This window comes from Bos grunniens, chromosome 12, assembly GCF_055505025.1.
Source record: "Bos grunniens cultivar Pamir isolate PY7600 chromosome 12, Bosgru_T2T1.0, whole genome shotgun sequence".
In the NCBI taxonomy this organism is placed as follows: domain Eukaryota; kingdom Metazoa; phylum Chordata; class Mammalia; order Artiodactyla; family Bovidae; genus Bos; species Bos grunniens.
The window spans coordinates 44,887,141-44,902,260 of record NC_141176.1 but is presented as its reverse complement, the minus strand read 5'-3'; positions in this window follow the sequence as shown (position 1 = coordinate 44,902,260).

Sequence of the window (15,120 nt, the reverse complement as noted above, 5' to 3'; positions counted from 1 at the left end):
GGGAAGTCCCATCTGTAGTAAAGGAAGAATAAAACAAAACTGTTTACTATGTATGCTTAATACAAAATATTGGTTTCAGCTCCATTTACTGCATGTACTAATTAGTTTTTATGTTTGTCTTACAGAAATATAGAACTTTTCCTGTTACATTAATATAAAACTTTTATTTCATGTGTTCATAAAAACTATTGAAAAACCACTTTTTCCTGTATTATCCACCTTATTAAGTTTATTTTATGCATTATGGTACACCCCTGAATAGAACTTAATAATTTACAGAATTTATCAAACCACCCAGGCTTCAGAAAATTAAAACATTTTTGCCTGAGTTTTAATGGGAAATAATATGAACTTTTGGAAATGTATCTAGAGAATGCAACCTGTAATAAAAAAGTAAATAACTGTATACATGAAATTGTGCTTAGAAAAAGGAGTATTGACTTTAGCTTCCAAATGTAAGCATCTACTTTTCTTCACCTTTTCTTAATTTAGGTAAATCTTAAACTTTCAATTAAAAATGATTATTATTCTAGTATCAACAACTCATTCTAACTAATAGCTTTTGACAAATAGCTATCCAGTTATGACTATTGAGTCATCTGTACAATTAAAGTTTTAACTTATTTAAGTTTTTGAAATCAACATTGAATATATTTTATAGGTATTCAAAATCCTCTGACTCTCACTTGAATAAGATTCCTCTAATGCAAAATCCAGCCTTTATTTTTATCATATTTCACACTAACAGTGGTGGGGACATGAAAGACATACAGAATGTCACATAGAGAGAAGTTACAAGTACTTTAAAAAAAAATTTCAAACACGTAAACTGCAATAAGTAACATACCTGAGTAATGCACTCTTTAGTTAATGTGTATTTTCTTAAATAATAAGCACTAATTTTGGCAAATGGGCTCTCCTAGTTGATGACTCATTTTGTAATAGAACCATAAATTGAACTGTAGACTTTAGAACCATAATAAGGACTAACTTCTCTTCATCAGAGTCATAAATATTTAACATATTTTATTGCTGGCTTTGCAAATGAATGTTGATTGGTAATTACACAAGAATACAAGTAGAAAAGAATAAAGAGTAACACTGATACATGTTTTTAGCTGAAAAGAATAAAATATATATTTTAAAAATGGTGTTGGATGCCAAAATATTAAACTGAACCAACTATATCTTAACAGAGCACCTGAGACTCTCTCGCTTTCTTTTTTTTGAAGTACAGAAGCTTCATGAAATCTTTTAATTAAAAAAAAAATTGAACATTCTAGAACACACTGACATTTTAAAAAGACACAGAAAACTACAGAATGAGAAAAAAAGAAATAAAAAAAGAAAAGAAGCAAACAGGAGGAAGAAAGTATACTTAAGGATTAGACAAAACCTTGAAGGAATGCAGTTATTGCAGGATTAATGTATGAGTATAAAGGATATCAAATTTCTTTGATAATGTTAGAGTAAGAAAAACTGAGTTGTTCATAACAATGTACTAAAGAGAGAAATAATTAGGAAAAATTGTCAGTAGGTTACAGATTAATAACATACATCATTTAAAAAATAAGTTGCATGTCATCTTAACAATATGAAATATTGTTACATCAAAGTTAAAATATGATGTGTAAATTAGATACATAGATATATAAATTAGTAGCATGTTATATATAAAGTTTTAAACTATTCTAGCATACATCAGGTAATGGAATTTTCAGATAAAATATATTTTTATTTTATTTGGCAGCACTGCATGGCTTGTTGTTGTTGAATTTAGTTGTCCACCAGGGATTGAATCCAGGCTCTGACAGTGAATGCACCAAGTCCTAACCACTGGACTTCCAGGGAATTCTTATATTTTTAAAAAATATTTAAATTAAAAATATATACCTATATGCTTTTTCATTAATTTTAAAAAAGTTTATTACTATCCATTAATGATAGCAGGAAGCTTTGACTGAGACTTCAGAATGTTTCTATTCCAAGGTAGTCTATTTTAAAAACCACTTATATAAATTAAAATCCTGCAAAAGTAAATGTTGTTAATTCTGGTTTTGTTGCAAGAAAGGGGATCTCTTCCAAGGCCCAAAGTGTGTTCTTGTTTAATATTCAGAAATGAATTGTCCAAGGAGACATATACTGACAAAGCAAGAGACAGTTTTGGAAAAGGTCACACGTGTGGAGAGCCGTAGGGTTAGGGAACCCAGGAGAACTGCTCTGCCATGTGGGTCCCAGTGTCAGGTTTTATGGTGACAGGATTAGTTTCCTGGTTGTCTTTCACCAATCACTGTAATTCAGAGTCCTTCCTCTTGGTGCATGCATTGCTCAGTCATGACGGATGCCAGCGAAAAGTATTCTGAAAGGTGGTAGGACAAAAGGTGTCGCCTTTTGACCTTTCCCAAACTCTTCTGGTTAGTGATGTCTTATTTGTTCCATGTTCCTCATCAGGACCTCCTGTTGTAAAAATAACTCAGGCAGATGGTTACTATGGTGCCTGGCTAGGATGAGTGGTTTCCATCAGTGTGCTTCCCATAACAGTTTTTTCACTGCTTGAGCTTCTCAGAAGGCTCAGTGGTAAAGAATCCACCTACCAATGCAGAAGCTGCAAGAAGCACAAGCACAGGTTTGATCTCTGGGTCAGAAAGATCCCCTGGAAGAGGAAATGGCAACCCACTCCAGTGTTCTTGCCTGGAAAATCCCATGGACAGAGGAGCTTGGTAGGCTACAGTCCATGGGGTTGTAAAGAGTCGACAAGACTGAGCTTGCACACATGCAAATCTAAGCATAGCCAACATTCTTAAAAAACAAATTAACAGCATCAACTTATATGTTTTGGAAAAAATACCAATCATTCATATAAAATTCTTAATATTATTCTTTCCTATACTTTTACAAATTATGCTTAATCAGATTTTATCCAGAATAGAATTTGACTGTATGTCTATTGGGCCTAGTGTAAGACTAAGAAACATCTGCCAGGCAAGACTAAAAAGAATATTACCTTCTTGTAGAATAAACTGAAAATTTTAAATATTGTGTTCTTATATATGGTCCTTATCATATTACACTTCTGTTTTCTTACTTTCATATTCTAGCCCTCACTACTATTTGCAACACATATGTACATATAAACACAAACCTATACTTTTACTTCCACTAAAACATAGTTTTCATTTGCAAATCATAGAGAGTCACACAACTATTAGATTTAAACTGAATCTTACCCACCCTTGAGTCAAGATCAATCCCTGTTTTATTAAGATGAGTAGGCACTATGTTCTCTGATTTGCAGAGGCGTAGCTGATACTAACTGGAGAAAGATAATAATATCAAGAGCCTCCTAAATCAGAGACAATGGGAAACTCTTAGAGAAGTCAAAGAAAAATAAGCTATTACTTTAAAAGAGCTACAATAAAGAGCGCTAGCACACCTTTCCATATTGTCCTGTAAAATACATCTTTTGTATTATATTTGAAACTTGTACCAACTATACTGAAATGCAAAATGCATGTGAATATTGATGACAGTGTAGTTTTTTGGTGTTAAACTGATTATAAAACAAGGGAAGATTAAATTTAGGTTAAATAAAAATGTATTATAAATCTTTGCTGTTTACTTCTCTTGATTAACCTCCTCAGTTCAGTCGCTCAGTCATGTCTGACTGTTTGTGACCCTATGATGCAGCACACAGGGTTTTCCTGTCCCTCACCATCTTATAGAGTTTGTCCAAGTTCATGTCCATCACATTGATGATGACACCCAACCAGCTCATCCTCTGTCATCCCCTTCTTCCCCTACCCTCAAACTTACCCAGCATCAGGGTCTTTTCCAGATTCAGTTCAGTTCAGTTCAGTCACTCAGTCATGTCCAAATCTTTGTGATCCCATAAACCATAGCACACCAGGCCTCCCTGTCCACCACCAACTCCCAGATTCCATCAAGACCCATGTCCATTGAGTTGGTGATGACATCCAACCATCACATTCTCTGTCATCCCTTTCTCCTCCTGCCCCCAATCACTCCCAGCATCAGGGTCTTTTCCAGTGAGTCAACTCTTAGTATGAGGTGGCCAAACTATTGTAGTTTCAGATTCAACACCAGTCCTTCCAATGAATACCCAGGACTGATCTCTTTTAGGGTGGACTAGTTGTATCTCCTTGCAGTCCAAGGGACTCTCAAGAGTCTTCTCCAACACCACAGTTCAAAAGCATCAATTCTTTGGTGTCCAGCTTTCTTTATAGTCCAACTCTCACATCCATACATGACTACTGGAAAAAACATAGCCTTGACTAGATGGACCTTTGTTGACAAAGTAATGTCTCAGCTTTTTAATATACTATCAAGGTTGGTCATAACGTTCCTTCCAAGGAGGAAGCATTTTTTAATTTCATGGCTGCAATCACCATTTGCAGTGATTTTGGAGCCCAGAAAAAACAAACACTGTTTCCACTGTTTCCCCATCTATTTGCCATGAAGTGATGGGACCTGATGCTATGATCTTAGTTTTCTGAATGTTGAGCATTAAGCCAACTTTTTCACTCTCCTCTTTCACTTTCATCAAGAGGCTTTTTAGTTCCTCTTCGCTTTATGCCATAGGGATGGTATCATCTGCATATCTGAAGTTATTGATATTTCTCCCAGCAATCTTGATTCGAACTTGTGCTTTCTCCAACCCAGCATTTCTCATGATGTACTCTGCATATACTTAAATAAGCAGGGTGACAATATACAGTCTTAATGTACTCCTTTTCCTATTTAGAACCAGTCTATTGTTCCATGTCCAGTTATAACTGTTGCTTCCTGACCTGCATATAGGCTTCTCAAGAGGCAGGTCAGGTGGTCTGGTATTCCCACCTCTTTCAAAATTTTCCACAGTTTATTGTGATCCAGACAGTCAAAGGCTTTCGCATAGTTGATAAAGCAGAAACAGATGTTTTTCTGGAAATCTCTTGCTTTTTTGTTGATCCAATCAATGTCAGCAATTTGATCTCAGGTTCCTCTGCCTTTTCTAAAGCCAGTTTGAACATCTAGAAGTTCACGGTTCATGTATTCCTGAAGCCTGGCTTGGAGAATTTTGAGCATTACTTTACTAGTGTGTGAGATGAGTGCAATTGTGTGGTAGTTTGAGCATTCTTTGGCATTGCCTTTCTTTGGGATTGGCATGAAAACTGACCTTTCCCAGTCCTGTGGCCACTGCTGAGTTTTCCAAATTTGCTGGCATCTTGAGTGCAGCACTTTCACAGCATCATCTTTCAGGATTTGAAATAGCTCAACTGGAATTCCATCACCTCCACTAGCTTTGTTCGTAGTGATGCTTAGTGATGCTTCCTAAGGCTCACTTGAGTTCACATTCCAGGATGTCTGGCTCTAGTTGAGTGTGAGTGATCACACCATTGTGATTATCTGGGTCATGAAGATCTTTTTTGTACAGTTCTTTTGTGCATTCTTGCCACCTCTTCTTAATATCTTTTGCTTCTCTTAGGTCCATACGATTTCTGTCCTTTATTGAGCCCATATTTGCATGAAATGTTCCCTTGGTATCTGTAATTTTCTTGTAGAGATCTCTAGTCTTTCCCATTCTACTGTTTTCCTCTTTTTCTTTGCCTTGATCACTGAGGAAGGCTTTCTTATCCCCGCTTGCTATTCTTTGGAACTCTGCATTCAAATGGGTATATCTTTCCTTTTGTCCTTTGCTTTTTGCTTCTCTTCTTTTCACAACTATTTGTAAGGCCTCCTCAGACAGCCATTTTGCATTTCTTTTTCTTGGGGATGGTCTTGATTTTTGTCTCTTGTACAATGTCATGAACCTCCGTCCATATTTAATCAGGCACTCTATCAGATCTAGTCCCTTAAATCAATTTCTCACTTTACTGTATAGTCTTAAGGAATTTGATTTAGTTCTAACCTCCTACATTTGTTCAATTCATTTTCTTTATAAACTCTTCTGGACAATACTCCATGTTTTCTGTCTTCACTGAAATTAGAGCTTTATAATCGATATAACCTCTTTCTAGGTCTATATGAGTTTTCCTATCATGTAAGTGAATATAGTTTATAATTATCATTGGGAAATTTGTATTTTTAGTGTGTATAATATGCCAGAGAAACCATATGTAATTCAGTCATATTAAATTCTTTTGTTTAAAAATCCAAGCAAAACACTTGACTGTGTGTATATATGTACTGGCACACAGACACACAAGAGAGGCAGAAACAGCACTGATTTAAAAGTCAGAAGAACAAAGTTCTGTTTTTCTGTACCGCTGCATCTCTTCATGCCATGGTAGATGGAGAACCATATGATTTGATTTCCCTGGAATTTATTTCTCTCAAATATTACAGAGGAAGGAGGAGTTGGTTTCTAATGTTTATGTGGTTTAGTTTAGTTTCCCAGATCATGTGGATTATTTTTAGCAGACTTCAAACTCAAAACTTACGCATAATTACAGTGTTTTGTATTGAGACAGATACTATCAGTGATCAATACATTTTTAGAAAAGTTCAGTTTACTTCCTCTGATGTATTGAACTGGAAAAACAAAGGACGATGCAGTACACCTTTCACCTGTTTAAAAATGCACAAGGATGTAGAAAGACTATTTGTAATGAAAAATGCAGTGGATCAAATTCCATTAAAGTTTTAGTTTGACTTTTATCTAAGGTGACAATGAGCTGACCTTATGAGCTCATCGCTGGGGAGCTAGGCTATGAGACAACTTCAAGATCATCACTTTCAAGTAAGATCTATGGCTAACACTGTTTCCTGATGAAGAATGAGCAACTGTGAACTTTTTGGGCATATGTTTCCTTGTATCACAGTAAGATACATAATGTGAAAGAAGTCGTATAGATACAATTTATGCATGTGTTAATCATGATCGGCCTTTTTTATTCTTTAACCTTGAGCTATAACTAAGATACTTCAAGCATAATTTTGCTGGAAAATAGGCTTATATATTATCATTTTAAAGTGAAGTTTTATTCTCTGGCATCATTTAAGCTACCTCTGAAATAGTGTTTTCTTCCCCAATTATAACACAGATAAAAATATATTTTTAAACTTATGTTTATTTAGTATTTGAATATTCTGTTGCTTAAGGCTTGTGCCATACATTGTCAGAATTGACTGTGTTTGTGTGACATTTGGATGGATCAGTAATAAATCTCCTGTACCCAAATATGCCCCTTTTATCTGCTTGCTGAATCTTTCACTCTACCATTATTTGTGTTTCGCTCTACCATTAGGAGGGCTTCCCTGTTAGATTGGATGGTAAAGAATATGCCTGCAATGAAGGAGACCTGGGTTTCATCCCTGGATTGGGAAGATCCCCTGGAGGAAGGAATGTCAACCCACTCCAGTATTCTTGCATGGAGAATCCCCATGGACAGAGGAGTCTGGTGGGCTACAGTCCATGGTGTCACAAAGAACTGGACATAACTGATCAACTAAGCACAGCTACCATTAGGGAGAAATGTTAAAGTATGTTACTGGAAGAGATGGCACCCTGCCTAAAAGTCAAGTTTTCTAATACACATGTATCCATATTAATACCGGGGAAGCAATGATTTGCTTTTTAAAGTCTATAACCAATAGTCTTATGTTGTTTCTCTTTCACTCCCTTTCACCTCTATCTGTCTTTATTTCTATTCCCTCTTCTATATGTCCTTCTCTTCTTTTTCCTTCTTTCTTCTATTTTTTTTATGCTTCTGTGTAGCCACTCTATTCCACTTCACAGGTTAGTATCAAATGCCATCACTTTTAATGCACAAGTAGCAATTTAAAATATTATAATTTCCCCAAAGACCAGTAGGCATACACTTGTAGTTGCACATGTTGGGTTTGATAATCATTTCAAAAGGAAGAACATATACCATGAGGAGTCACAGCATGAGGGTGTTAGAAAAAATCCATCATAAAATTTTGGGCTTATATTAGGTATAGGTAAGGTGAGTTCAAGGAAGCAGGAAATCAAACAAAAACCAATCAGTTTTACTCTGAGTGTTTTCAGGAAGCAGGGGCAATTGATTCCTACTTAGGCTATCTAGATGGAAGCAAGACCAGACAGAAGCAGAATGGTAATTAGTATAGAAGCATCCTCTTGGCTGCCACCCTTCAGGCATGGGGTCCTCCCGGCTTCTGCCCCTGACCTCGGATGTGGGGTAGCTCCTCTCGGCCGCACTTAGCCTCTTGATGAAGGTGAAAGTGGAGAGTGAAAAAGTTGGCTTAAAGCTCAACATTCAAAAAACGAAGATCATGGCATGCGGTCCCACCACTTCATGGGAAATAGATGGGGAAACAGTGGAAACACTGTCAGACTTTATTTTTCTGGGCTCCAAAATCACTACACATGGTGACTGCAGCCATGAAATTAAAAGACGCTTACTCCTTGAAAGGAAAGTTATGACCAACCTAGATAGCATATTCAAAAGCAGAGACAGTACTTTGCCAACAGAGGTTTGTCTAGTCAAGGCTATGGTTTTTCCTGTGGTCATGTATGGATGTGAGAGTTGGACTTTGAAGAAGGCTGAGCGCCGAAGAATTGATGCTTTTGAACTGTGGTGTTGGAGAAGACTCTTGAGAGTCCCTTGGACTGCAAGGAGATCCAACCAGTCCATTCTGAAGGAGATCAGCCCTGGGATTTCTTTGGAAGGAATGATGCAAAAGCTGAAACTCCAGTACTTTGGCCACCTCATGGGAAGAGTTGACTCATTGGAAAAGACTCTGATGCTGGGAGGGATTGGGGGCAGGAGGAGAAGGGTACGACAGAGGATGAGATGGCTGAATGGCATCACTGACTCGATGGACATGAGTCTGAGTGAACTCCGGGAGTTGGTGATGGACAGGGAGGCTTGGCGTGCTGCAATTCATAGGGTCGCAAAGAGTCGGACACTACTGAGCGACTGATCTGATCTGATCTGATCTGATAGAAGCATCTGCCCCTTCCCTTAGCCAGGATAAAAGTATGTCTGGTCTTTTTGTGGATTAGACATTATTTATGTATTCATATTTATAGACGTTATTCTATTTGATCAGGATTACAGAGTGGTCTTATTTTCTTTGACTCTCTCACGGTCACTGATTAACACTGATGCTAATATTCTGTGAATTTGCTTATTTTTTATTGAATAACACCATAGTCCACCCCGGCTTTCAAGGGGTGTTTTTTACTTTATCTTTACCAAGCTATGAGTCTCAAGCAGTTCCTTTCCTAAGTCTAGTGGTTAAAAGTATATACTCTTGAACCACACTGCTGGGTTTGATTGACTGCTGCATTTGTCATTTGCTAACTATATTACAGAATACCTACTTCATTTAACTATACTTTATCTACTTCCACTGAAAAATGGACCTAGCAATCTCTCCCTTATGGTGTTATGAGGGTTAAATTGGTTAATGCATGTGAAATAGTGAGAACACTGCTTATCACACAGTCGTGTTGTAGAAATGTTAGCTAGTAGTATTTCATCAGCTTTCCTTTCCACAGATAAGTACTGGAACACCCTCCAAAAATGTTCATATCATGATTAAAGCTTTTGCACTATTATCTTCATAACCTCTTTATACACCCAATTTTAGATATGTTTAAGCTCTAGTAACCCTCTAGAAACACCTGTGTTCTGGCTCCTTCAGGTGTCTTTCATCTCAGATTCACCACTTCCTTGAACTTCACCATCTCCTTAACAGTGGTCACTGCCTTGGCCCAAAGTGGCTTAGAAGTATCTGCAACTGAGGGCAAGTACCATAAACTCCCACCAATCACATTTGGGTCCCATCTTTCCTGTCTAATCACTAACCTTTTCCTTTTACTGATTAGAATGTTAATACATTATATAAAAATTTTACATTATGGCTTTACAGCAGTTTAGGACTGCTCTAAAAGTAAGAAGTAATATTCGTCTTACGTTTATGGCAGGATAATTTTGAAAGATTTTCATTTTGCAACAGCTTATGTACTTTTTTCTCAGTTTTCCTTTTTAGGTAGAGAAACTTTGCAATTTTCTACTTTGGTGGCATTAGTAAGGTGAGAAGTAGCTGCAACATTTGGTCAAAACTCTTCCTGACTTTGCTTAAAGCATAAACCAACTGATTTGATTATGCAGATGCTGATGTGGTGGAAAAGAACCACTGACGAAGTTCATTACGTGTAGGAATGGTGTCATGAAGTGAGAGACTGAGGAATATGTGTTAATTCTCTGAACAATGGGAACACACAACAGTATTCTAGGAGAGTGTCCCAAGGAGGTGGTATGCACCATCTATAACAAAGACTGAACTCACACATAACACCAAAGAAGTAGAACTTTTAGACCTAAAACAACTAAAAGAACTTTTAAACCTGGGAAAAAGGGCATCTCAGTCATAAACCCTAGAATATAAGGCATTAAAACAGAAGCCCCACGAGGGTAGGCCCTTTACTTTCTTGTTGAGTGAGGATTATATGTTCAAAAGGAAAACAGTTCCCAGCACTACTTCTAACAAATATTTTAGTCAATAAGTTAATGAATGATTGATTATATCTCCAGAACTTTTGTACAGATTGACTGGAATTAGGGGAGAACACTTGTTGACAGGCAGGATGCCTATCCTACTAGGAATCTGGTTCAATAAGACACACACCTCGCCCAGAAATTCATTATTTCATGGCTGTCTTGGAATCAGGTTTAGAAATCTATCCTCCAGAGATGTGTGTGTGTGTATGTTCATCTCCCCAGAACAATAACTACAAAATGATGGTCATATGAAAATCCTCCCTGATTTTAAATTGTATCTTCCCAAACACTGCAACAATAATGGTAGCAGCACTGATACTAGTATAATTTCAACTTTCAGTGCATTTGACTACAGTTGTATCCTTTGCTGTAAGTTATATAGTCATTAACTCTGTCACGAAAATAAAGCCTATTCTTTTTAAAAATTTTAGGTTGTGACAGCCTGACTAATGGCATTTTCCTGATTAGGTCATGCTTTCTTACACCTCTGTGCCTTTGCACATACTGCTGTCTAGGCTTTAATGCCCTCTCACCATCTGTACTTGGCTAACTTCCAACTCACAGTTCATGAGTTTGCTTAGGCATTCTACACCCAAGAAGCTTTTAGAAAATAATTTTCAGTAGAAGAAAGAGGCTGTGAACACACTGATGAGTGACCTAAACTAGATATGAGGAAGAAAAAGGAAGAGAAAAGAGGGATTTGACATAATTATTAAAATGTTTTGTTCATAATTTTGCCTAGACTGATGTATATTTTTAGCATTGTATAGTATATTTAATTCATTTTTAACCACATAATTTAAGTGTGTTCTCTGATATTATATATAGATGCTAATGTTCAGATCTGATTTCTTGAGATCTTCAAATTACAAAAGAAACTCATTTTTAAAGTAATTATTAATAATGTCCTGAAAATGTGACTTCAAGAGGAAATTGTGTATCTATCTATATATATAGTCTAATTATCACATTGAAAATAAAATCAAAATTATATAATGAAGATTAGCTCCAAAAAGAGCACAAAATTTAGCATCTATGCCAATACTTCATATTTAGTGCTCTTTATCTTCTATTAACACATTATTTTGTTCTTTAAAATAATGACACTATAAGTAAAATTTAACATTTGATGAACTTCCTAGGATTTGTTAGTATTAACTCTCTCCAGGTAGTTGAAAGTACTGTAATATAGAAATGGTCCTTATAATATGTTATCACTATAATTTAGTATACATGCTTATACTAATAACTATATATCTATTTATTCATGTGAATAATAATATCTTTTTTTGGGTAGATATTGTTACAATTTTTAGAGCAGTATTTCACACATAACTATTGCCTTTCCTTTGAATGCATTTTCAATCCTTATTTCATTATGCAGGCTATCATTAACCACAAGGGTAAATTTTTTCAAAAGGAAAAATTAAAATTCTCCCAATGTGAGCATTGGAAGGTTTAAATGCATTCAATTCTGAGATCCACAATGACAAACCAAGTTCTAGTAGTAAAGTGATGTCAAAGACAAATATTATATGATGTCATTTATATGTGGAATCTAAAATAAGACAGAAATGAACTTATCTGCAAACAGAAAGACTCACAGAGAAGAGGGGTTAAGGATGAATGGATTAGGAATTTTAGATAATCAGATGCAACTAATTTATATAGAACGGGTAAAAAGCAAGGCCCTACTGTATAGCACAGGGAACTGTTTTCAATACCTTGTGAAAAATTATAATGGAAAAGATTATAAAAAGAACATGTGCACATCACTTTGCTATACATAAGAAATTAACACATTGCAAATAACCTTTACTTAAAAAGAAAAGAAGTAGATTATTTGGTTAGTGTCTATATACTTCCATATCATAAGAATTACTAAATTCTAGTTTTAAATAGTAGTCAATGTTGGTGTTTAATTTCATGAATCAACTTGTATGGGCCATGGTCAAACTTTATTCTTGATATTTCTGTGAAGATGATTTTTGGAAAACATAATTATCCTTTAGGGTAATATGGGTGGATTCACCCAATCAGCAGAAGGCCTTAATAGAAAATCACTGACCCTCTCCAAACAGGAAAGAATTCTACTACCAGAATGACTTTGGACTTGGTACTACAACGCTTCCCTAAGCATCCAGACTTCTGGTCTACCTGACTGATTGGTTGATTTGGACTTGAAAAATTTCTGTACATATGTGAGCTAATTACCCCAAATAAATATATTTTCCTCACTCCTTGTCTATCTTTTGTATGTGTGTATTTGTGTTTTCAGATGGATGGGTAGGGATTTGAACAATGGTGATCAGAACACTAGGCAGAGGAGAAAGGAAAATACAGGGAGCTGGATATTTTCAAAATCTCAATGCCCAAATAGAACTGAAGTAATTAAATAATAGAGTGTTATCCTTGGCCACAAAAACCTATTAACTTATGTGATACAGTTTAAACTGTAGCCTGGGAAACCAACCAGGATAATTATTATTTCATTACTATGGAAACACTAATTTTCTCTCCCCAGAAAACAACTTTACAAGAAAACTTTAAGAATTCAGTCTGTTTGTCAACTGGGGATTCATGAATAATTTTGGATTTGTGTAAGGACTGAACTGAACTGAAGGATAATGTACAATCATTTACCTCAAATTGAAAATTGTGCATATTTTACCTAAATTTTTATGCATTTGGAACTAAAGTTGTATACTTTACTTACATTCATTCTTTATTCTTTCTTCTCTATCAAATTTTATTAAATATACAATATGCTCTATGTTCATTGCATTGCTGTTAGCACAAACAAACACAAAAGGGGAAAACATACAAAACACTAACTCAAAGTTAAACAGTAGCTGAACTTGCAAAGAGCAAACCAGCCTGGAAACATTTATAGAAAACATAATTAAACCCTATATTGTAATTTAGAGAACCTAAGGTTTTTGCCATGAGTCTGTAGTATTAACAGAGAAATGTTCAGGAATTAAACATTTTAGAAGGTCTTTCATTTTAAAACCAGCTTCTTAAAATTCAGGTAGATATCTAAGCAAAAGATCTATGTGTACCTATAGAATTAATATTGGACACTGTCAGAAGTTCTATAATAACTTCATTGTAAGCTTATTCATGGTTGACTGGAAATTATTTTAATTGTGGCATAACGGTACTACCAAGTTTTTTTTATTATTATCTTGGAAAAAACACATTTAAATTAATGTGAAATATTGGAAATTATATCAGGGTACCACTGGAGGCAGAGAAATAATCTAGAATAAAATTGCCTATTGACTCTTTCTGGTAGATAGCATAGGCTAAGAAGGGCACAAAGGACTTATGACTAGGTCAACTCCTAACTCATTTCACTCCAGAATTATAATTTTAAAATAAATAAATAAATTAGAGGTATAGCTAGACTTACATGATATCATGTATCTTAGCATAACTTTTTGCAGTTAACTCCAGTGTATTCTAGGAAAGGGTCTCAGAAGGGAAAATAGTAGAGAGCTGTGAGAAATAAATGTTGGAATTATTTTTTGTTTGTTTTGCTACATTTATCATAAGAATATTTATTCAAGTGGAACCCAGAAGTCTTTCCAAATAGCTTTTTGTACTGACAGGTAATTGACTTCAACTGGCAGAGAAAAAACTGGCAAAATTCTAGGTAAAGGAGGTTGAATGTCTGCAGTATAACCTGATCACTTGTGTTATTTGGAACTTCTGAACTATAACAGTCTTCTGCAACTCAACAAAATGCAGTTGAAATTAATAAGGTACCAAAGAAATGCATGTTCAGCAGCTTAATTAACTTAAAGTGGACGAATCAAATCCCAAATAAAGAGCAGATGCTCCAGTATGCCTAGGGATGAATATATTATAGATTCTGAAAAATGACCACACTTTCACATTTCTAAATGTCCAAGGAACTGAAAATCAAGGTAGCTCAAGTATGACAATAGTTTTTATTTTAGGTTCATCTTTAGGATAATTTTTTTCAAATACAATATTTTAAAACATACTTATAATTTTCTACTATGTTGAATATCATATTTCCAGGGCATAGTATAGATTTCAGAATTATTGATGTTGTGTTTAGTTGTGTCCAACTCTTTGAAATCCCCTGGACTGTAGCTTTCCAGGCTCTTCTGTCTATGGAATTTTTCAGGCAAGACTACTGGAGTGGGTTGCCGTTTCCTACTCCAGGGGATTGTCTTGACCCAGGGATCAAGCCCACATTTCCTGCATTGGTAGATGGATTATTTAACAGTACTATTACTTGAAAATTTTATTTATATTATAAATATTCTGCTGTCTATGTGATGATTACTAAAATGTTTAATATAAAATCAGATAATATGACATTCATATTATTCTAAGGTATTATTTCTAGATTTAGTGGAATTTGAACTATGTTAACTGAAGCATCACCTGCCTTCATGTCATAGACTCTTGAATCTAGTACATTTTTTCACTTTCAGTAAATGTCAGTAACCTGAATTTACAGCTGTTTAAGAGTTTGATTTGAATTCTACAAGTCAAAAAAAAAAAAAGATGCAAATGTGAAGTTAATCTCAAAAAGAAGATTGAACAAAGCAGTTCCATAATGCAAAAACAGTACTGTCTCCACAGGCTT